The sequence below is a fragment of the Opisthocomus hoazin genome, chromosome 3 (assembly GCF_030867145.1).
Source record: "Opisthocomus hoazin isolate bOpiHoa1 chromosome 3, bOpiHoa1.hap1, whole genome shotgun sequence".
Lineage (NCBI taxonomy): Eukaryota > Metazoa > Chordata > Aves > Opisthocomiformes > Opisthocomidae > Opisthocomus > Opisthocomus hoazin.
Window position 1 is genome coordinate 56,631,767 of NC_134416.1, and position 24,615 is coordinate 56,656,381.

The following is a 24,615-nucleotide window of genomic DNA, read 5'->3' on the forward strand; positions in this document are numbered from 1 at the left end:
AGGGCAAGAACAAATTTGTAGTGTTGACAGTGGGTTATGTCACATAAACACTGAATTTCTCAACATCTGGGCTGTTGTAGCCCTGAAGGAAAGGCAGATGACAGCTGTCAGTGTCTTTAGTATTCACAGAAATTAATATTCTTCTGTATCAAGTCAGTAGTGCATGAGGATCCAGCTCAAGCTGCTCTGTTTGCTTGCTGACTGTCGATCTAGTTATGCGTATCAGTTCTCTAATAAGGGCTTGACATGCACAGCAGAGCCTGGACGGTTGGCGTGAGGGGGCTCAGACGCTTCTCAGGAAAACCTAGAGTAGTTTCTGACACTAGCTCTGATCTTCTGCTGGTGAATATTAATGTTGGTACTTAGACCAGTTTATCTGCTGCGAAGAACACATTTTGAACTGGAGCCTTGATGTAGCACCATGTTATCATCGTGGCTCTCCTCCATCAGAAGCACAAATACTCTCAGTAAAAATATGAAAAAAGAAATATTAAAATGTTACAGACATGGAAGATGGGCACACAGAAAAGCAAGGGATTTTTTACTTCATACTAGGCCAAAACCCTGAAAACCCTAATCATGTGAACAGGTCCTACCTGGAGGACTGACAGGGGTGACTGCAACAGAACTACACCCCAAGGAAGATAAAGTCATATGTGTGTGAGCTGTGAGAAAGAGTCCATTTTACAGGGCTGATTCTAGTGCTATATACCAGCCCTTCACTGTCTACCCTCTTTAATTTGTATCAGCATTTGACAGCTTGTTGACAGCTCATTAGGAAAAAAACCCCATATGTGACCAAAGTCCTCAGTGCAAGCAGAGAGTTCTGCTCTCTAATTGTGAACTATATAGAAATGTGAACCAGACGTGGAAACTGCAGGTCAGAAACCAGCCCAATTAGCATGTTTATCAAAATATTTTAAAACACATTTAAATTATTAACTAGTTTAAAATATAATAGCAGTATCTGCTATTGTGGGAGTCTAAGTTGTCCTGCATGGCAAATCAGAGGAAACAGGATAGGCTTCTGGATTTACTTTTTCCTATAAGCAGATACCATGCAATACCAAAGGCTTTAAGCCATGTCAGCTCTGTCATTGAACAGGAGCCATTTGGAGGCAGGTGTCTCTGGTCTCATTCCAGACTGCCATCAACAACGAATGTGATCGTAAGAGACTTATTGCACCTTCACAACACAAAGGCAGAGCTGTGGTAAGCACTGTAAGCTTCAGCCACATTTGGGTCATTGGATTTTTTTTTTTGACACTGGTCAAAATTTAAAAAAACAGTTTGGGTTTTTATTTCTGGGATAGGATTGGCAATTCTGTTCGTTAATCCTTCTTCTCAAAGAGAATTCTTGAATTAAGGGTGTCACATGTCTTCCTAATGTAATGCAGAGGCTGCAGATCAAACATGTAGACTGGAAACTTCCCTGAGGAATTGCTGCAACCTTAATCTGAAGGACCTTTTTTTTCTGAATTTCTTTGCAATATCTGATAACTGGGAAACCAGGCACCCTTTATGCAAATAAAACTTCTTTTTTGTTACTTTACAAAATTTTTGAACTCTTGACATGTTTATTGAAATACCAAAGCAAACATTCAGGATAGGATTAATTCAATATATACATGCAATAAAGACATGTACATTAGACTCATTAGGAAATATTTGTATCTTCTACTGTGCAAAGTCGAACTGACTGAATGTTTTATGGACCCTTCTAGACGATGTGTTTTATGTTAAGGAAATGGCAGTGACAGGGGGTAAGCTGCAGGTAGTCTTTTCCAGCCTTATACTCAACAACAAGAGAAATGCTTCCACAGAGTTGAACTAAATTATAACCTGTGCAGACCATGGGGTAGATACAAGTATCTGTCTCCCTCACAAGCTTTCATCAAAGTCCTAGTAACGGGGTTACCATTCATTTTTTAAAGTCTGTCTTTTAACTACTGATTCATATACTTGGTGGAAGGCACGAGGATCCAGTTTGAATAAACTTTGAAGAAAAACACCTCTGAGTGTAAGGGTTAGTGCACCATCTGAGGAAATCAAGTGAGGCCTTTCGGGCGATAAAATTTGTGAAAGCACATTTCACAAAGCAAGCTGTGTAGAACAAGATGAGAATAAAAGAACAGCTTTCACTACTGAGTTCATGAGAGTACTAACCTGAACAAGGTCCCTCAGAACTGGTATACCTATTCAAATAAAATGTCATTATGAAAATCTCCTCACAATGAAGTATAACATTTTTAACAAAACAGCTAGCAGCTCTGTGCATGCGCTATTAGTTTACTGAACCCAGAATAACAAGTTTGAATTGACATTCATGTCCTCTGCACCTCGTTCCTTTAATCTTTTTACTAGCTCTTTAGCATTATTTTCTACTTGTTTTTAGAATGACAGGAAATATTTTCATTTTGGATTCTACAGCTACACACACTATAAAACCTTAGTTTTCTTGCTTCCTGGTAATTGATTTTTATGATGCACTTATCATAGAATTTAAAAAAAAAATCTGCAGCAATGGCATTTATGTGACACTTTATTACTGGCACCTCAGGTTCAACTTTTTGTTCTGTAGATCTGTCCCTGACAGTCTGCCTGCAATGAGGTGTGGTGCTTTTTTTCCCAGCAACACATGCTCAGGTGGTGTTTGAGTGTCTGGTGCTCTGAAACTGCTGGATCACCTGGGAAAAAAACTAAAATACAAAACCCCAAACAAAACAAACCCTAGGTAACCCTGGTTGCTGAAAGGGAAACATTCATTACATTTTGCTGTCGTAGAAGTACTTTCTGCTTGGAACCCTTTGGAAACACGCCAAAGCCAACCATTTAGGGATGACTCTGAGATTGCTGCCATCGAAAGAAGTTTTCGGAGTCTCTTAGTAAGCTTTGCAGGTTTCACCTCATTCTTCTTTTATTTCAGGACTGTCTGAGCTTTTGATAGACTTTGGTTAGCCTTTCGCTTCACTTGCTTTCCTTCAGGTACCAGCTGCCTCCATTTCTTTTAATTTTAAGCACTGCCACATTGTCTGTAAGATGACATTCAAGTGCATCTATCATTAGCAGTGTGTAAATACAAAGGTGTCGAGGTACCTGTCCCATGCCTACACACAATGTATTGTTCCTGTAACCACAGAGGAGGCCACTTCCCAAAAGTGGTGAACTGCAAAAATTTTTCCCTAGCAAATGGCAGTTTTCTGCTCCTTAAGGAGGATAGCTGAATGAGGGGCGTGGCATCCTTTCTTGTTCTGGAGGATTCTCGGTTGCCAACTTGTTTTGGTCATTACCAGTCAGCCTTTTAAGCAGAGCTCTTCATTGCTTTATTTTATCAGCTGTAAGAACTGCTTCACTGTTGCTGCCCAATTATTTTCTGTTACTATAATAATCTAAGTTTTATATAAAATTCTTAATTTAATGGCACCCTTCAGATGTGCTAAAATTATACTTTTATCCAGATAGGTCCTGTAGATATTAGACAACTTCAGGCAGTTGACTTAATCTCCTGAGTTGAGCGCTTTTGAAAATGTGTTAAACATTGTTCACTCGATTTTATCAATTCCTGTCTTTGCAACTGTGTTTCTGCTTTTTAACTAGTTTTTGTCCATTTTGCTACAATAACTTCATGGTCTTTTCCTACTATTTTGAATCTCAGCTTTCTAAAGTTTGTTGTAGTATTCCTTATGTACAGTTAGGCCCCAAATCAACATGAAATTTTTGAACAGTTTGCTCTTCTGTAATCACATACGTTAAGATAAGAAGCACTAGTACATGGTTGTATTTTAGGATTTTCAAGAATCTCCCAAAGATGTGTTGATGTTTCTGGCTGGCACCATAACGTGATGGGCTGTGACTAACACTCATGAGGTGATGTCATAGCCCTTGGTCATCACTCCTGTATTTCTTTTTCAAATCTATAACATTTTATGAATGAATTTATACACTGGTTCATAGAAACAATATCCCAATAATATTGCAAAATAGAGATCAGATGTTCTTATTCATAAGCAATATCATGTGTATATGCCCATACATTGTCTTAATGAGGAATAGACTTCAGAAAGATCTAACTCAGCATGCTGAAGGCCAGATGTAATATCCCAACTGCACGAAGTCAGAGGCCCAAAATCTTTCTCGTAAAGAAAGACTCGGCTTAACTTGGGAGAAAAGGTGAATTCCCAAGGACTCTCTCTGTGTATCCCCAACACAAAGCAGAGCTGCCAGGAAGGTGCTTGAATTTACATTACTTGTGTTCCATAGCATCCTTAAAACACCTCTTTCCAGCCAGACTGCTGAGGCTGTGCTGAGCCTTCTCCTTTTGAAGCCTTCTGCTCCCACAGCTTTATGGGTTTGTTGTTTTTCCTGCTTTCAATAGCTTTTACCTAAATTGTTGGTTGGTTGTCATTGTTTTTTCTTATCAGTAATATTAAATCAAAGCACTCCATTTTACCTAGGAGAAAAAAAAAATAAAAGAAATGAGCTCTCTTGAGGCTTGAACAAGCATGTCAGAGCAGAGAGCGGAGGTGGAGTCACTTGCAACCAGCATCTTCTCTTTGAAATGTTCATGCCCAGGAACCACGTTCCAGACCATTTTAGCGACAGCGGGGGCGCTTTCACATTTCAGTGTGTTCAAAAGTTCAGTTGAGAACAGTTTTGAAATTTTAATTGAAACTGAAAATAGAAAGGAGCCCAACTGCCCTCTGTTGATCACAGCAACAGGGAGGATAAAAGAGATAAATTGACACTATGAAACAAAAACAAGTGCTGCAGGGATTTTCACTGAGCATCTTGCTGTTGCTGTTGCTAATTTTTTCAGTGATCTGCTGATATGGTCTAAAGGGGAGTTTTAAACTGAAATTTCCCAGTATTTCTTGGGGTTTTCCCTGATCTTTCAATTCCAAGTGCATGGATTTTTATTCAGTAAATAATATCTGGAGGTGCGCTTGCCCATGTCACCAAGATACACTGAATATTGGTGGGTCTGGAAAGGTTGAGAACTTTGAGTATCAAAGCTAAATCCCACATAGTCGTAAAAGGCTGTAACTCTGCCAAGTGTCAGGGGCTGAGGGGAAGGCAAATGCCGCTTCGTGAATGCAGACAGGCTTTGAGCTCATAAAGGACATTCTTGTCTCTCATTACTTGTTACATGTTTTAGCTTCTTTGTTGCAAAGTAGTCTTGAAATTAGTGTTAGCAATCATCAAGACTAAAGGCCACTTGACTGGATTCTGCAAAAGCCTACTATGACCATAAGTAGGTCACCTGCCACAAACACACAATTTAAGTACAGAGAGTCCATTAAGATTTATTTATACAAAAAAATCTGATTAACCACTCCTGAAATCTTTGACACATCTCTGTGCTGGATGTGATATTTTCGGCTCCAGTAAACATGTTATGAAGAAATGCCAATAACAAACTTCAAAAGGAAGTCTTGATTATAACAGGTTTTTTTAATTGCATGTTGTGATTAAGAACATATTAAGGTTAACAAGAAATGTGTTGGAATATCATGTATCATAGATAAGGTAGATGTATATCAAAATGACTCTTAATTGACAACAGCAGGTTATATATTTGGTATGGATGTAAGCACATTGACTAACAACAGAATTAAGCACCTTATTTGAGACTATCGCTAATTTTAAATACAACACAGTCATCTGAATGCTTTCATCCCATCTGTTGCCAACAGCAAAATATAAATTATGAATGGCATTTTTTTCCCTTTTATTCACTGCTTTGCAAACCCAGAGGAAGTTTCATTGAAGACTTTTGTGCCTTTGGTAGGTAAGGAACCCAGTGCACAACAAACTATTTCACGCGTTTTTCTTCCATGATGGTGAAGCAAAGCAAACTAAGGGCAACCCCTTCCATCTTTATTAAAAAACCCACATAAGTCAGGTAGAATTTCTTTCTGTCTTTCGAGTAAAGAGGAGACCATGTATTATTCTTCCATTATGAAAGGCCACCATTCAAAGTAGTCTGAGCTCCACAGCTAGAGGGGACAGAGACCAGGTTTGAATTTGCTTAGATTTCATTGTGTTCGTAAGGAACCATGCCTGCAGCCCCATCCTCCTCCCCACAGGGTCATGACAGCAGCAGCTTAGTTAAACCGTGTTCAGGTAGGAGAGGGCATTTGACTAAGGGCAGCACTAATCAGCCTGAGTTGCTGTTTCCTCTCATCTCAGAGGAAAAAAGAGGCAAAAGATTGACAGAAGTTGACATTTATCAAATAGCAGATGGTCAGTCAACATTTCTTTCATGACATCATGGAGAATTATGTAGTATTATCAAAGATATCACATAGTTCTTTTGAGACGTAGACCAGTATTGTAGCTGAATAAAAACCATGGTGTGTGACCTCCTGCACTCCCATTAGAGCTGGCTGCTTTAGAGCTGCCTAAAGAGATGTGATTTGAGCTGTCTGAGCTGAGCTCAGGTAAGTCTCTTTCTGCCCAGCTCCCAAAGGTTGCGAGCTAGAACCAGTCACGAGCCTGGCTGCGTTCTCAACATATATACAGGGGATGCTGGGCATGGTGGAAACTTCTCATTAATTTTTTTGTAGTGTGCTTCCAAACTGTTTAGCTGAAAAAAATCTTTAGACTGGATTTGTTTTGAGAATACAACTTCTTAGTGGTCACATAAGTGATTTAGTCTGTATTTTCCTTTTTTCAGTTACTAGTTTACATTTAATTTTGTTAATAGGCTAACACCCAAAACAAAGAAATTTGCATGCAGCCTAACACATATCAGTAAATCAAGAGGATTTTGGTATGCCAGTTAGGTTGTTCAGTGCTCTATGCTGGTTGTCACTCAGTGAAAAAAAAAAAAAATGGTTTTTTTCCTTTTAACAGCTCATCTGACCAGTTCAGCCTATTGCCTTTACTGGAAGAGTAGCCAGAAACTTTCACATTCCATAATTTTAAATCACTGTGGCTTTTCTATCTCTTTGATTATTTTCACTGTGTGGGATCGATCTCTAACTGCGCCTTCTGTGCTGATGTGAGGTGTGCTGAAACAGCTTTCTGTTCCTTTCATCAGATTTGTTTGAGAAGAATGACAGCTGTAAACTGGCAACCTAAATCTATGGCAATTTAAAAACATGTCATTCAATACATTTCTACAGTCAACTCAATACCACAAGTTTTTCTACTGTCATTTATATTTGCTGTTTAATTAACACATGTATAGTGTAATTGACGAGGGATGAGTATTTGTCTCTGAGTGAAGCATCCAACTCCGCCTGCTGCATGCCTGCCTTACCACTTATCCCTGAAAAGAAACAAAGATTTATTCCATACCGGAGTTTTCTTTGATAAAGTTTTGTGACTCTAGGCCAAAACCGGAGCTGAAAGCTTTGCTGCATGACCTGAGAGGTAACGGGAAAGCTTCCAAACCCTCCATCAGAAACGCAGAGCCTGACCCAAACACCTTTCGGCCAAACAGAGGCTTTCCATCACTTTCAGCATCAAGCCTGAGAACTGCTAGCTGAGCTCTAGGGCCATAAATACAAGCTAAGGCAAGACAGTGCAAATTCACGGAGCTTCATTTAATATTTGTTGAAAATGTACAATTTTAGTAATGCTTTTCACAATTTGAAGCCAAAGGAAAGTACTGAACTCTTTTTTTCTTAAAAAAAAGACAACAAATTCCCTTTCTGGTAATAAGATCAAATAGTTCAGCCAAGAATATTTACGAAGGTTTCAATGTCTTTATGCTTTACAAAGATAAAAAGTCATCACTGAATTTTGTGGTGAAATATATTCTATGCTGTGTTTTTAACAGTTTTATATGTCTAGATTGTCTTAATGCCATGAAATGTCACTCCTGGTGAATTTCTGAGCCTAGGCGACACTAGAAATAGCAGGATGCAGGACATGTTCCAGTAAACTCCATACATACACTCTGCAGAGGACATATATGCAAGACACGTAGTTCAGCCTAACTCAGAAAAAAGAATTTCAGAGTCCAGTTTTGAACACATAATTAGATAACAGTCATCATTTCAATTTCTAACTGTTATCATGTTAAATTAAGCAAATGATTTTATTTTAAATAAAATGGATCAGAAACACTGCTTCTGTAGGATACATTTTCAATATTCTATATTGAATTAGTCCAAGGCAAAATTTGAATACTATTTCAAAAATCACAGAGATGTCTTCTCATGTTTAAATTTTTATTTCTCTTTGACAAATGCTGATGGTAAAGCTCAGGATTGAAAGGCAAAGTTACTGTTTTAGTTCACACAGCAAAGGAATCTCTTTTTAGCTGTGGCAGTTTCTGACACAATGATTCATGACAGACACCAGATCGGATCTTTTTAATTTGAGAGAGCATTACGCAGAAACATTATTATTAGCTTTTTTTATTTCTTTCTTTTTTTTTTTACTTTTCTGTGTGCATGTAATCTATGTATCACATTTATCTGCAGAATGTATGTTTTCTCTTTCGCATTCCCCCCCATCCCACATGATTACTAGGTTACTCTGTATTCCTGAAAGTGTTAGTCATGTGAAATGGCTTGAAGATAATTTTGCTTTTCCTGTCAAAGGAAATGAAAGCAAAAAGACAATTACTTTTCCAAGTTATAGAATAGTATTTTTATTGACATGAAGCAAGTTGAAGCAATAACTCCTGATGATGTCCTAGTAAATTATATACAAGTTTATATATATGTAAGTTTACATATATTGAGCTTATCTTCCTTTTACATCACTACAAACCTGGAGTAACTTCACTATCGTCAAAATATTTATAAAAAAGACAAGACTCTGAGTCACTATGTGCCTATGAATTATGTAACACTGGCAAGAAAAGTTTTAATTTTTTGAATATGTGTCTGCAGTGTTGGGTGTGAATGAATAAAGGTGAAATGTCAGAAAGTGAGTTAATCTTTCTCTAGAATAACAATAGCAGGTTTTCTGTGCTAGTCTGAACTCTGATACAGCCGGATCCTCCACTGTCCTAGACAGCGTTGAAGCCAGCAAAGTTTTAGCAGGCATGCCAGCCAAGGTTTCTCACTCATTGAAGAGATTTGTACATCCTGGAAAAGAGTCTGAATATTCTCTGTCCTTAAATCCTTTCTCAAGCTAGGAAGTTTATGAGACAAACATAGCTAAGGAAAGTTAATATTATGACCAGCATTAGACTGAGATACCTTTGAGATACCCTAGCCTGAGGTAAATCATCCATAGATGCAGTGCCTAGAACACATTCGAGCATATTCAGAGTCAAGCTCAGACTTCCCCTTCTGGATTCATGGTGAAGGGCCTGAAGTGTTCCACTATGACCTTCAGGAGGAACAAGTATGTGACGTCTCAAATCGTGGTGGTTTTGAATGTTATTCCCTGGTCCCTCAGGAGAAATGGACCTGTTCCATATCTTCTAGCAGGTGGACCAAAGTCCTCCAACTGTTTTTGCTATCTAGAGAGAAGCGATGCAAGTTCGTCATCCCAGGCTGATTCAGAGATGATAGCTGCTGGAGGAAACATGAAGAGTGCTAGGTCTAAGGGCTGGCAATCTTGAGGACAGAAGAGGACACACCAAAACTCGGAAGAAGCCTTGGCATAGGTATCAAAGTATCACCAGGTATTGTATCTGCCTCAAAAGGGTAGTGAAACTGTGCTGACCTGATAAGATGGTCAACCACAAATTCAGCTGCTCTTTTCTGGAGACAATCCATGTCTTCAAGCGGATCTCTGAGGCTTTATGTTCAACTTCAGATAATTAAAAGCAGTAAGTAAAGAAACCCTGTATGAATCATAGGGAAATGAGCTAGCTTTCCTTCAGACCAAATGGATGTGTGAGCTTAGGGGTAAGGTATTAAATACAGTAGTATTACCTAGTTCTAGGTCTGTGCTTCTTAAGACTTGTTTACAAGCAAAAAGTAATTTCTATTAAGAGAATGTATGAACTGAAAATACAACTGCTGTTGCTGAATCTCCCCTAAGAATATCTACATATGGACTTATGGATACATGGATAACTGCAGAGATACAAGTCAGAGTAGCGGGAAATCAAATTAAAGGAAAATCACTTTTTGTTTACTTTCCTTTTCAATTTTAATCTTAAATAAATTAAATGTTATGTAATCACTTGAAAGTCAGACCTCTGATTAACTTTCTTGCTAGTAGAGCATGGCAAAGAATGCACCTAGGAGCCCATTATAAAAAAGGTAGATTTCAGGATATTCTAAACTCTTAAATTTGCTGCTTGTTCTATAAGAGTTAACACATAGCCTGATATTGTTGGCAATGTACCTATTACCAGTGCACGCTTATACTTTGAACCAATGTATTTTTGCAAGGAGACAATTTCACCAGGTTATGACTGGAGTTATATGAACATGAACTTGGTCTTCCTCTATTATTTCAGAGGTCCTCCAGTTTTAGATACATTTCTATATATTCGTCTGTTGCTGCCCTGATTACAGGTAATACAGGTAACACAGGAATGAGTGCAGACCCCCCCAGGAGTCTGCAGCAGTATGTAGTGTCCTCTGTTGCTTAGATCAACAGGTTCTGTATTCATCATGCCTCTGCTGCAGGCTACTTTTAAGACTTGGATTTTGGGGCTTGCTTTGTTCAATGTTTTCTTCCTTTTTACATACGCACACTCACACTCCGTGCCCCCTCAGCAACACTGAACGATTTTGGGGGTGCCTACTATGCGTCCTGGTAGTCAGGATGTTCAAATGCTTATTGTTTGACATCTGTACAATGAGTAATTTTGCATAAGTTCCAGGATAACTGGTCCGTTCTGCACATTACAAATTGGTCTATTTGGAACTGCTTTTGTTACTGTGAGTCAGCGTAAGACAAAACTTTCCTAAATGCACAGTGAGTATTTCATCAGATCAGCACTTCTAATTCCTCAAAACTTGTATGAGACTCTACTTTTCTAATCCAATTAACCAAATAAGTATATGAGCAAAAAAACAAGGAGAGCTTTGTTTTTAACGTGAAGGAGAAGAGTAGCAAATAGGCACCGAGGGATGCAGGTTTTCCTCCTCTCGGCGCTTGTGGAATCCGAACTTGCAAAAATCAACGTGGAAAAATGTATTTGCTGTGTGTATAAGTTTCACACTACCAATGTAAAAAGAGTTAGAAAAAATGTGTAACCAGATTGTGGAGGGTTCCTCAGGGCAAGGTTGGAGAATTACTATCTAACTGTTAGTTCGGCATAAGCCTTTATATAGCAGAGATAGGATTTTATGTGCCTGCTTAGGATCCAGCACTATGGCATCACTTAGTAAATAAGAAGGAAAAGCTGTTTTTGCAGTTTGGATCAAATTTTAAGTCATGCCATAAGCTATGTTTCAAGCAGTACTAAGAAGCTCAGACAGACTGGTTTCTACATACAAATCTCATACGCCATGGACCCTTTGGCATACCTTCCTGTGGAGAAATATGGGGTTTTACAGAGCCACTGATAGGACTGTAACACAATTGCAGGGTCGATAGCAGCACCCAAACAGGAATCTAAAACAGGTGAGGTCCTGTGGTGTGTTCATACAACCTTCCAGGCATGTGTTTCCCTCAGCACATACTTTGAGAGATCATGAAAACCTAGCACATGTCGTAACTAGCAGCTCTTGTGATACAGCAGCTCACAGTATTTGGTGTTTTTTTTTAAAGCCTGAGCTCATCGAATTATTTGATAAGAACTTCAGCTTATACCTCAGGAAAAACAAAAAAAAAACCCAGCTGTGTGGCTGTCTAGATCCTCTGTTGCAATCATAAATTTGCAAATATACTGAGATCAAGTGTGTTTTACAGTCCTGAAAGACAGAAAATGAAGGGAGCAGTAGTGGCAGTAGGGGAGGCAAAACTTAAAACTGAAAAACAAGAGACAAGTTCAAAACAATTTCTGACTCATAGGCAAACCTCCTCACTTTCGCTGGCTTGAACCGTGATTTCTGAAAACTAGAAGCTGGTGAGTCTGGGAGTTTGCATTGCTTTTTCATTTTTAAATGTGATCCCGAGCTTGTGGGGTCTGAAAGCAATGTGACATCTACACGTGCTGTCACCTAGCAGGTGAAAAAGCACCTCGAAATTCCCCGAACCCTGGCCAGGCGTGCTGCCCTCCCTCCCTGAGACCGTCCCTGCGGGGGCATGCAGGACTCTGTGAGGGGCATGGGCTGCACCAAGGAGGCACTGCAGAGTCTGATGGGGTGAAAAGAGAGAATGGTGGGTTTGGGTGATAATTTCACCTCCCTAACCACTAGAGCTGCTCCTGCTTTATGTACGGAACAATCTTCTGTGAGTGTTTGTGTTTTGGTCTTGCTTCTGTTTGATTTCTCACAGGCTGAGGATAGAAAAGATACTCGTCTCGCAGAATAAGGGAAGCAAACCCCTCTTGTGGATTTTGCCAGCCCCTTGCCCTTCAGGGCTGCCCTCACATGCTCCGAGTAACCCCAGGCAAGTGGCTTCAAGAACAAGCGAACGCCACAGAAACACTCTGACAGAAATTCCCTCCCAACTAATTTAGCCAGTGGGTCCCCCTCACACCCGAACCCTCACAGCAGCGCAGCACCCGCGCCCCGTGCCCACGGCCCGCTGCGCCTAACGCTCCCGGCTAAAGCCAGATAACCTCACTAACTCTCCTTCTGTGCTTTCCTCAGGCAGAGTTCGTTTTCCCGGTTTTCCTCACTTAAAGAAACAGACCGCTGCAAGGGAGCTTGCAGGGCAGGCGATGAGAAGCGATGGGTGAGGTGAGACTGTAAGTTTGCTGCTGGAGGAGAGGCTTCTCCTTCTCTTCTTCTCCTAGCTTAGCGTGTGAGAGTCGCTCCCACCACGTTCGTGACCAGCGGGCTTGCTAGTAACCTTTTCCTGGTGGCTAACAGGAATCCTTTCCAATTTACGAGTCTCCCTCTGTAATTCGGAATATTCCTCTCGCGCTTCCCCTCAGCCACAGGCACACACTGCCACCATCAGATCAGACGGATCCCTATAACACATTGGGGGGGTTCCATGTAGGGCAAAACTGTCAGGTTCAGCTGATTTTTGATAAAATGACACTTTCTAAGATGCTGCACTGTGATGCTTGCAAACCCTTAACTAGATCTGATTGGGATTTTTCTGTCAAACGATTTTTGTGGAGCAAAAGTAGAGACATTCATAGAAAATTCTGATTTTACTGCTCCCTAAGTTTCTGCTGGGAAACAATTTAGAAGGATTTTTGTTTGGGTGTTTTTGTTGTTGTTTTGTTGAGAACTGGAATGTTTCATTTTGTTGAATTTAATTCAGACCATTTGATATGAAGTTTCATAACATATTGAACTGTTTTTCTTTGCCAGAGTAAAGCCTGGTAGGAATTCAATACCACCTCTGTCTGTGGCCAGTCTCTGCTGTGGGAGATAGCTCTCCTGACACATCCTAGCTTTTCATCTGCTCAGGCTGTAACAGTGCAGCACAAAGCACAGAGTTCAGTCAGGAGGCCTGACCATAGTGCAGAAAATAAGCATTAGATCTCCGAGACAAGTGTGCTGATGCTTTTGATCACACTGTTACTGTTACCATGAGCCAATGTGTCCTTTATGGAAAGCAACAGTTCAACATTAAATACCCACACTGAGATAAAATTGCTCAGAATTCCTAAATATTTATATATTCATTTAAAATGACATTTGATTCTTTCTTTTCTGCCTTTGGGAAATTAAAAACATCGTGAGTTGAAACGTACTTCGAGAAATACTCTATCACACCTAGAGGTCCATGTCTGGTACCATGCTAAATATTCCAATTCTGGATATCAGAAAACTATAAATTTCATATGCTTATCATGATTAATTACTAGCTCTGTAAGTTACAAGAAGCTGAATGGAGAGAGTCTGTTCATGATTTAAGTTCAGGTATGACTATTATTTGTTCATTTTAGCTGGCTGATTTTAGTTTCTACAAGAATCACGGCTGCAGACGTGCTAAAAATGTTTTGTTAAGATACGACACACCCTGAAACGAAAAAGGGTTCTTGCACTTTCCAGGATGCAATTAGCATGGTTCATTAAAGAAAGCAATAACTGCTCAAAGCTTACTGTCATTTTCTAAGTTACTCATGGTTGAATGTCAGATGTAGAGCAGAATGAAAGCAGGGCAATTCGTTAAAAGAGTTCTACTCAGGCTGCTGAAAACAAAATGCTCAAAACTTTTTTTTTGATACAGAACCGTGAAAAAGTGCAAGAAAATCAGATGTAGCTGCCTCTGAAGCAACAAAATTATACCATAGTGTTATCCAAAGCCATTCACATAAAGACTTCTTTATGATAGCAAATTGAATACTATTGTTTTCCAACATTTCCCCATAGCTAAAATGCTAGGATAAAAAAATCTTGTATTGCCAAAAGCATACTAGAATATCTTTCAGCTGAGAAAACAATTAAAGGCTTATATGAAATGGGGATTCCTTCAAGCTATACAAACAGCAGAATTTTTCTCAGAGTTGTTAGTTGCTGTGCAGCCGAAGAGGGAACAATCTGTCATGTCCTTGATTATTTTCAAGAAAGAAATGAAGTTGCTTTAGGAATATTTAAAAGTAAGCTACAGTGAAATTGTTTGAACTTTGAGAAGATACCACCATTCCCTGCTGGCACCAATCATGTTAACACGAGTAAAGGGTACAGTATCTACACAGATATTTGCTTTATTAAGCAGCAGGTTCACACTCTTCATAACATAGCAATACATACTAAAAGTTATCATCTCATTTTGAAGACTGCAATATGAAAGTTTTCAGTCCTTTTCTTCACCTACTTCAGAATTACAGGGGATATTTCACTTTGTCAGCTTCAAAGGTGGGAATGCTGAGGTATACACTCAACATACACACTGCCCAGGCTGACCCAGAAGGAATATTTGACCATTTTTCAACTACTAACATATCCCTTGTATATTAGGAATGGACTACCAAGATGAAAAGTTTAAGTTCTTTAAGGCTGGGAATGATGAAGACAATGACTTTTCAGTGACTGACTATCATATTTATATCACAATATGCTAAATGACATTTATGACAGAGTTTTAACATAGCAACTCCTTTTGTATGGAGTGAAGTGTACGACATAAAACATTCACTGATGGATAAATGACAACAAAGAATTGATGAAAAATCATTTAGTCATAAATATGACTCTTATCTGAAAGCACACCTTGGCAAAGTGAACAAACAGTGATGTTATTCGGTGTGGTGTGCTTCGGTTCTCAGATACCAAGTATTCACATCTCACTTCAGCAAACAAAAATATTTTAGTCGGATTCAGCCACTTCCTGATTAGGAAGAAGAAAAACAAAGAGAAATCTTTTCAGGAGTTCTTAGGCTTTTCTAAAGAGATGGAATTTGAGGGGGGGAAATCTGAATATGGACTGCATAATATTGTACTTGGAGAATGACAGATTGAGCAGTGACTAAAGATAGATATTGAAGAACCTTGGTAAAGGGAATGATTTAATATCTTACTTTCAAGTCGTAGTTTCTCAGTCTTTAGTTTTTGAAAATCAATGCCCTATCTTGCCTCCAAAACAACATTAAAAATAATGCTTTCTGTGTTCATGCAAGACACCTCAACAGTTTGGCAGGAGTGTGTTAATACTGAAACCCAAGTTAAAGTTAATTCCTGTTGTCGATTTGAGGAGTTCTCTGTGCTGAGTTAAAAACACTAAAGATCTATTGAAATGTACAGAACCTGACCATAAGAACCACTTTGAACAACAAATGTAAGCTAATAGGTTTTATTACTATATTTGAGGACAGAAGAAAAAACAAAATTGAGTTTAAATGTTGTATTTTTCATGCATTGTTACTTCTTCACAGACCAGCCCTAGGCCTGAGAAGGTGCCTGTCAGAGACAATAACCTGTGAGGGCTGACAAAAACCCTAACCCACCATGATTTGCCCGTATCAAAGACATGTAGGCCAAGCATCTGATGTTTCCAAACGAAAATGGGAGAGGCAGCCTGCCTTCCAGGAGCATTAGACCCGGGTCTATCACAGCTCTGTCCTTTTCTCCTCTCCCTTTCCTTCTCCTGGTAGAAGCAGTCAGAGATCAATTTTGCCCATTCTGTAGAGAAACCTTGAACTGACAGTCCTCATTTTTATCCTTTCACTCCTCTATTCAAAGACTTCATGAAAAGCAGGATATCACGGGTTATAACTGTATACCTTCCACAGTGTGGTATGGATCATGCAATGAACCACCCACCCTCATCTGAAAATTCTGTACTGATGACTTTACATGAGGAAGAGGACAAGTATAAGTCCTTTTCTTTTACAGGTATCGTAACTGGGAGTTTCACACAGTCACTTAGGCAGAGCCATTAATACAACTGCCTCTGATATTATCAAAGCAAGTGCCATATGCAGAGCCACTGTCTCTCAGATCACATATGCCAAATGAGTTTGATGACATGGTCTAAAACCTTCAGGTCGTCTCCCCTCCAGAGTCAGTGGAGCTTGGGAATTCAGATTTCTACTCTTCTGCAGCAAGTAAGGCTGTGAGCTGGCAAATGTGTTTCACGTTCCTCTTCAGCAAAGGGTTTACAGAGACGGTGTGTAATACTTTGGGTATTAGAGTGCCCTCAGTCTCCTGTGTTTGGCAGCATCCCAAGTCCCTGTTACAGAACGACTGGGATCTGAACATGTGCTTTTCTTCATTTTACATCTTAGTTTCCATAGGAAGGCAAGGAGCATGTCCCCAGTCCACCCACGGCCTTGATCTGAATAGCTGGGAGCCTCCAGGAAGCATTGCAGTGCTAATGGTCATGTACGGATGTGGGACAGTTTCTGCTTTCTACTGCTGATATTTACTACCTTAATTGTCTAAAACTAGTACAAAACCTATGCTCTGACCATAGATATTATCATTAGTTTCAAATGCTAAGATTTTTTTTTTTTCACTTAGATTTTTGTATTTAAGTCTGTGGCTTAATCAGTGCGAGCAGAAAGGTAGGGTTTCAAAGAAAAACGCTTCAGTGTTAGGAAATGTCAGATTTAATGCTGTCTGTACAGCATTAATTTATGGCCTTGTGCATGTGCATTCTGATACAGTCTTTAATTATATAATCATTTGCCTCATGCAGTGCTCTAAATGCACAGTAAGAAGAAAGGAAGAACTGTAGGTAGGCTTGTTAAGTTGGAACCCAGGAAGTTTGAGGCTAAGAATCATTACATGCTATTGTATAAACTCAGCATTAATTCATTCACATAAAAGACCAAGTCTAGGTGGCAGGGGACATCTTCATCTGACATTTCCTAACATTTATATTCTTGGTCTTACCCAGGATTTCTTTGGGGGGAGTAATACAAGTCTTTATTGTATCTGTTATGGTAGTGTGCAGGAGATCCATTGACCTGGCCAGTATACAAATCAAGTTCGTAGCAATCAGTAACCTTTATCTACTATACACCAGAAGACAGGCCTATAAATTTAATATTCTTTTTAATTTTGTTACCCTTTACTTTTTTTGTTTCTGTGTGTCTTCCCTTAGAACTTTATCACCTTTTTTTCTATACTTTAACCAGATGTTTGACTTTGATGGCAGATGACAGAGTTTCTTTGTAGCTTGAATTACATTTGTCATTGTTCTATGATCATTGCTATGTCTCTTAGGACTGGTGAACACTTGTTTTTAAGTGAAAGTACCTATCTTATGTTCCCCCCTGAGTGAAATTTATGACTGCAACTATTGAATTGCTTGTCTGTCTCTATTTTAATCACTAGTTTGACTCCAAACTCCAACTGTTTTGGAGTGGGGTTTTTTTCTACAAGTCTCAGATCTTTACTTATGTTTATAGTTTTGCTATTCTGCTCTCCTACAGATAGCTAAAAGTGATCATGTAGTGTAAAATCTGTAGTTCAGGATGAGACATAGGCTTTCCAAATATATGCCAATACTTTTACCTACATCTGGCACGTGCAACCCTGCAAATGCACTTAGAGTTCACTGACCTGCCATTTTCCTTCTGAAAACATTTAGTCGATAGCACTTTTCTGGCAGGGGCTCTGACTCATGAGGCCACAGTAATTTCAGGGCTCCAGCAATAGGTGGGCATTGATTTTACATTTGGGGACAGAAAAGAGGTAGAGAAATGACTGAATGTGTAAAAGGTGGAGTCTAATGTCCAGGTTAATTGGTGTCAAAGGGATAGTTTATCAGGGGGCTAGGTGTCCCATGACACCTTTCACTCATGATAACTCCAGTCACTGCTTATGGTCCTGGGTGTGCCGGCATTTGAAAGTGAGAGGTGAGTTGCCTGCACTTAACCTGCTGTCTTTCATTAGCTGGCACCTACAGACGTGAACTACCTCCTATGATCTATAGGACACAGCATGAAAAGAGAAAAGCTGTAGCTGCATTTGAGCATGACGGGTCCTATGGAACCTTTGATGAACTTGATTATATTTTCAAAACGGGAATTTACAGAATTTTAATATATTCCATATTCATATTGTGGGATTACCAGTTAGTTACAGACTGGAAAGGATGTACTGGGTAGTATTTAGTGTGAACCACCACACATGGTAAATGGTACAGTAAATCCTTTACAAACAGTCATTAAAATAGCTCTCACATTACCTCATAGTCCTGGTGCAGCAGTCCCAGTGCTCTGCAGAGCTCTCTCTTGCCTGCTCTGCAGGGACAGTAACATGGACGAGCCATCTTATGTGTGCTGGAGGCGGTGAACATCTTAAAAAGCTCTGGGCTCAGGGCATCCACTGCTTGTGTCAGTGAATCAAGAACATCAAACAAGCCATGGCCTGCCCATGTCGGTCCATGAGGCTAAAACACATTCCCATGAATCCTCTGGTATAACAAGGTTTAATACAGCAGTAACTTGGTCTCTTTTAAATCACACTCAATGTATGGGTCAAGTTGACATTGGGAAGGGAGCAATTGTTTGACTCTAAATGCTAGACTCAAGATCATTCATCCTGTGCTTTTTCCGCTATTGAGACAGGGGACATTCAGGTATGAGTAGATTCATTATTTTGCAGTAGAAGGCATTTCCCTGAGGGTTTTCAGTGTCAGGCTTTAATCCACTATTGGCACTCTATGAAATAATAGAAACCTCTTATATGACTGTGATGTACTGAATACCACTGAGAATGGCCTGTTCTCCAATCAACAGGGTTTTAGCTTCACTCTTCTTGTCAGTTATAATGGGGTTCATGCAGTTAAAAATCCCATGCAATGAGTGAGAATACTTCCCCACACATTACCCTGTTCGTGACCACTCAAAAAAAAAGACAACACTGGTCACTGAGAAGAACACAAAGGAAAAAGCAGTGATGGAAAGTCTTTTCTGCAAGATTAAATTTATCCAGCTTGGATTCCATGTGAAAAATGTTGCTACATTAACCCACACAGGTAGCATTTCAGCACCAGTATAATCTTAATATCAGCAAAAAGCAATTCTCTACAAGTTCAGTGTTGATCTTCTTACTATTTTGAAGTGTTATTAATAGTTCTAAACAATGTAGCAAGCTCTGAGCCATCCTTTAAGCCTTACTCTCTGCAATTTTCCTCACAAATGTCTTATTTTTGATGCACCACCCTCTCAACTGAGGTGTGGTAAAATGTAGTGGTGAGAAACTCAACATCACAGAGAGCAGGGGATTTGAGAGGTCAGTGTGAAGTGGACTTTTCTTGCACAGTGGGAGAAGAGAAGCTCTGAACCACTGGACTGCTCAGTTTCCACTGTGAAAGTCATGGCAAAAAACATTTTTGGACTCAATGATCCTTATGGGTCCCTTCCTACTTCAGATATTCTGTATTCTATGGTTTTAAAAATCTTAACAGAGATTTGTTGTCACTTCTTTGACTGGCTGTTCAGAACAAAATCTCCTGGAGAAACAAGGATGTCAGGCACTTTACTCCCTATCCTGTACACCCTCATGCACTTTTGGTTAATGTTAGGCAATAGTAAGCATGTCTTTCTCTTCTGTCACCCTGGTACATTAATTTTTAAATTGCCCTACACAGCTTAAAGGAGCATCTTATAGTATTTTGGGCTCATGGACACTTCTAGAATGATCCATTCCCCAGATTTTAAGGATATGTCACGTGAGTAGAAATGAAATGGTTTATTGTTTGACAGAGATCTCTAACACCAGGGTAGGGGAAAAATAAGCAGAAACACATATCACCTCAGGGAGCCCTAAACCCACAGTATGATTTTTTTCTTGGGAAAGCATATGTGTATGTTTACTTCTTTTTCTCATAGCCTACCCTAGTCTTCTGATTTTCATCCCTGTTCCTAGCTGACTCTTCACAAAGCATGGAAAAAAGATACATGTTTTGGAGAAAAAGTGCAAATAAAATAGAAAATTCCCCCAGGACAGGGTGTAAAGTTGTGGAAACTTGCTCCAAACACTGAGAAAGGATGAGGATCAAAACGATCAAACGTTTAAAAACTTGTTACATTAAGAACCAAAAAGAAGACAAAGAAGAGTGCCTTCTCTGGTGTTTAATTACTTTGAAGGTATCCACAGAGCTGATAGACTCTGCTCAGTGGTACTTTGCCCTCAGATGAGAACGTACAGAGGGCTGGAAAAATCCCTCCTTGGAAAAGCTCCTCTGCAAAGCTTGCTTCTGCTGCAGCTGTGAACAGCTAACTTCAGTAGGGCCAGGAAGATGAGGAGAAGGAGGTCTCAAGAATTCCTTACGATCCTGAGTATAGATAAAAAGACAAGAAGAGACGTGCAGCCTGCATGAGATGATCTGGAAAAGCAGCATCACCTGGAGCCATTAGTGGACACTACTTCTGCTGCAGAAAGGACTTGCATCAGGGGAACATACACCACAACACTCCTTACCCACGTCTCCCTAAAGGCTCTTTGTAATGATACCTTAAATGGCCCTCACCATTACGGCAGAATGAGGTCTGGCCCACAAGGGTACCTTGCCCCACTGGGTTGGAAAGATGTCCCAGGATTATTTTGGCTAGGAGAAAAGAGACGCATTGTGCATGTCATCCAGATAAGTCTGTGGAGCAGAGACCTAGAGGAGGAGTGCCATAAAATCAGGAAGGAGATGGAACTGCTTTCCCACAGGCACTGCCTACAGCCCACTCTCAGTGCCAGGGTACGTGTTAAGTGGGATACTTCATCTGACCCAGTACAGCCATTCTTGAGTTCTTATCTTAGAAAAACGGCGATACTCACACAGAACTTCTAAATAAAGTTACAACAGCTTCAGAGACAATTCTGTGTAGAAATAAAATTATTTATAACAAGCTATGCTTACATCAGCTCCAAGAGGGTTCTCAGATTCTGAATCAGTTGTCAAGCTGTCAGTGATATTCCCCAAGGCTGGGGACAACTTCTGGTTCAAAGTCCTCAGATTTGCCATAGTGGAGGAGAATCTGGATCTGGGGATTTACGTTCTTTCACAGCCCAGCCTCTCCAGGCATCTGTTCGTGTTCATACTTCTCCCTGATCCTTTCTCCAAGGATTTCTTGACCATTAAAGTAACAAGGAGATTATTTTTTAACTCTTAGTCAGACCACTGAATGTCTTTTTTTCTTAGGCAATGTCAGTATTTTAGGAGTTAACTGAATAAATTTCCTACTCAAGCTGAAAATCGATCCTGTTACTGATTGTGCCACAAGTTGAATACCTACAAATAAATGTAATCATATAATCACATACTTTGTAAGTGACTTCTTCAGGTCACCCAGCTCAACTCCCCACTCAAAATGCAGATGATTTTGGAGTAAGATCCAATTTCACATTCAGATTAGAGCCTTGTATAATTGAAATTTAATTTACTCAAGACAGCCTTTACATAACCTCTTTGAGCAACTTGTTGCAGTGTTCGACTCCCCTTATTGTGACTTTTTTCCTGACAAATAATTGACAGTTCCTACCCTACAATTGGTATCTGCTGCCTCTTGTCCTTTTACTCCATTTTATTTAGACCTCACCATTAGGTAGACGAAGACAGTTCAAGACAGTTCAAGACCCTTAGATGTAACTTTTTCAGATTGCATAACCCATTTCTCTCAGCCTTTCCTCATATGTCAATTTCCAGTCCCTTACCATCCTGATGACCCTTCACTGGACTTGTTTCAATATATCAATATCTTCCCTGCCAGGGTATCCAAAAAAGAGTACAGTATTCCAGAGGAGGTCTCATGGGTGCTGAACAGAGGAGAAAAATAATTTCCTTCAATTGCCCAGCTACAGTCCCACTAACTCTGATATGTGGTTGCCTTTTTCACTGCAAGGCCACACTCCTGATTTATATCCAGCCTGCTGAGCATTAGGACTCCCTTTCTAGCCATTCTGCCCCCAACCTGTCCTGTTGTGTGAGGTTATTCCACCTCTACTGGAAGACTTTGCATTTGCCTTTGCTGAACTTCTAGCAGCCCATTTCTTGAGCCTGTCAAAGGCCCTTCGAATGACAGCCCTTCACTCCAGCATATGCCCCTGATTTGGAGAAGCTTGCAAGCTTGCTGAGGATGCATCCAGTCACATCCTCCAACTTGTTCATGAAGACATTAAACAATACTGGCCTCTGAAGAACACTGCTAGTAACTGGCTGCCAGCTGGAGCTGGTAATGTTTGTCAAAACCCTTTGAGTGAGGGGACAAGCCAGTTTTGCCTGCATTTTGCAGTTCATCCATTCAGTCTATATTTCTCCAGTTTTACTGCAAGGATAGTTAGTGCTGAAAGCTTTAGTAAAATCAAAAAGACAACTAACACCTAAAGTTCTCCCTCATCCACCAAGACAGCCACCTCAATGCAGTCAGGTTGGCTAGGCATGATCTTCCCACGGTAAATCAATGTTGGCTGTTCCAAATCACCTTCTTGTTCCCAATCTTCTTCCTATGGCTGGATATGATTTCCGGGGGAACCTGCTCTATATACTTCCCAGGCACTGAGATTAGGCTGACCAGCCTGTAATTCCAAGTCTTTCATTTTTTTCTTACTGAAGAATTGTGTGACATTTTCCTTATTTTCATCAGGGAGATCCCCCAGTTGCTGTGAACTTCCACAGGTAATAGCGAGCAGCCTCGCACTGACATTGGTCACTTCTCATGGGACCTTTGGAACACAGTTGATTTCCCTGGTAGTGACTAACAGTATTTTGTATTGACTCATTTCTAAATGGAAGGGCACCGCTGCATAAAATAAATATAATCGCATCATCATCCTTTCCGGCACTTCGGCAACTGCTAGTTTTTAGATGAGTGATTGTTTTCCTGCCAGAACAAATATCTGCCACTTTGTAACTAATATTTGGTTACCTCGTACAGCCTACAGAACATTCTGTATTAGAAAATTACTATTTAGGGTGGTTTGTAGTCAACCGATGCCCTGTTGGTTGCAGTCCATGAAACAAAGAATTTTTTTCCCACATATTACACATGGTCACTTACCTTACTTGAGGGAACAGATGACCTTTAAGCCAGTCTTGTTTTGTAAGTTAAATGTTAATCCTCAAAATTTTGGGGGACTTGTGACCCTGAACCATCCAGGATTCTGGAACCCATAACAGTATCTCTGAAAACAAAAAAAAAAAAAATTCCATCCAAATTTTTACCACTCTCCTTTTGGAACAAGTCATAGACGTTAAGTTCTGAATTCCCATTGCATAACCTCCCAGCAAGACTCGGTCAACAACAACCTCTGTTTTATTCCTCTTTTCTAACTTTGTATTTCCAAATCTTCTTGCTGATTACCTGGCTTCTTACGTTGGAACATAAACAATTAAAAATTGTTTATTTGTATGCCCATTTCTGCTTGTAGAGTGTGTTCTTACTGAGGAGTATCACTGAGTCTAGTTTGCTTTTTTTTTTCCCATCTCTTGTGTTTGCTAAAAGTTCTTGGCAAGTTTGGAATTTATTTTTTAGATATCAATACCACTTCGAGACATAGCTAAGAAATAAAATATGAAGGACTAACACTGTTGTTGTTATTGTTGTTATTATTATTATTCTTCCTTTGTGTCTTGATAGAAATGGATTTTTTTGGTGGTGATGCAGAACAATGAAATGTTTTACCCTAATATTTAATGTTCTCCTTTGTCATGTAAGCAGCTTCCTTTGATTTCCTCTATATTAGTATGCAATATTCATGATCAGGTATTTCCACTTGAGCATTTGCTTTTATTTGATTTAGACACTACTCTCCATAACCCATATTTTTTTCCAGAGTTGTTGATTTCTTCAGTGATACTTATACCATTAGCACTTAAGAGGCAGTGCCCAGGTCTCCACACAGACTGTTATGCACTTTGTACTGTGGTCTGCAGTCTCTCTCTCCCCTACCTCAGGCCAGTTCTAGCACAGCAAAATAGGTGTTACAGAAAACCGAAATAGAAAAATGTATTGCTTGTCTCTTATTCTTGCAGTAGCCACAAGGATGAGTTTTACAAAGGAACACTTTTTAATGCAACTTTTAGTGAAAGAATTAGTAGATAGTGCGTTTTCACAAAAGCCAAACTGCTCAAGTAGAACGCAGACCTGGGAGAGCCTGTTACAGCCTGCAGAGTGTATTGTGGCTGAGCATCATAACAAGATGCAATGTCCCGTTTAAGCAGGCTATAACAGAATAAATCCATGCCTTTGCTGCAAAGGAGTGAATTAGCCTTCAGCCCATTAGAAGCCCTCTA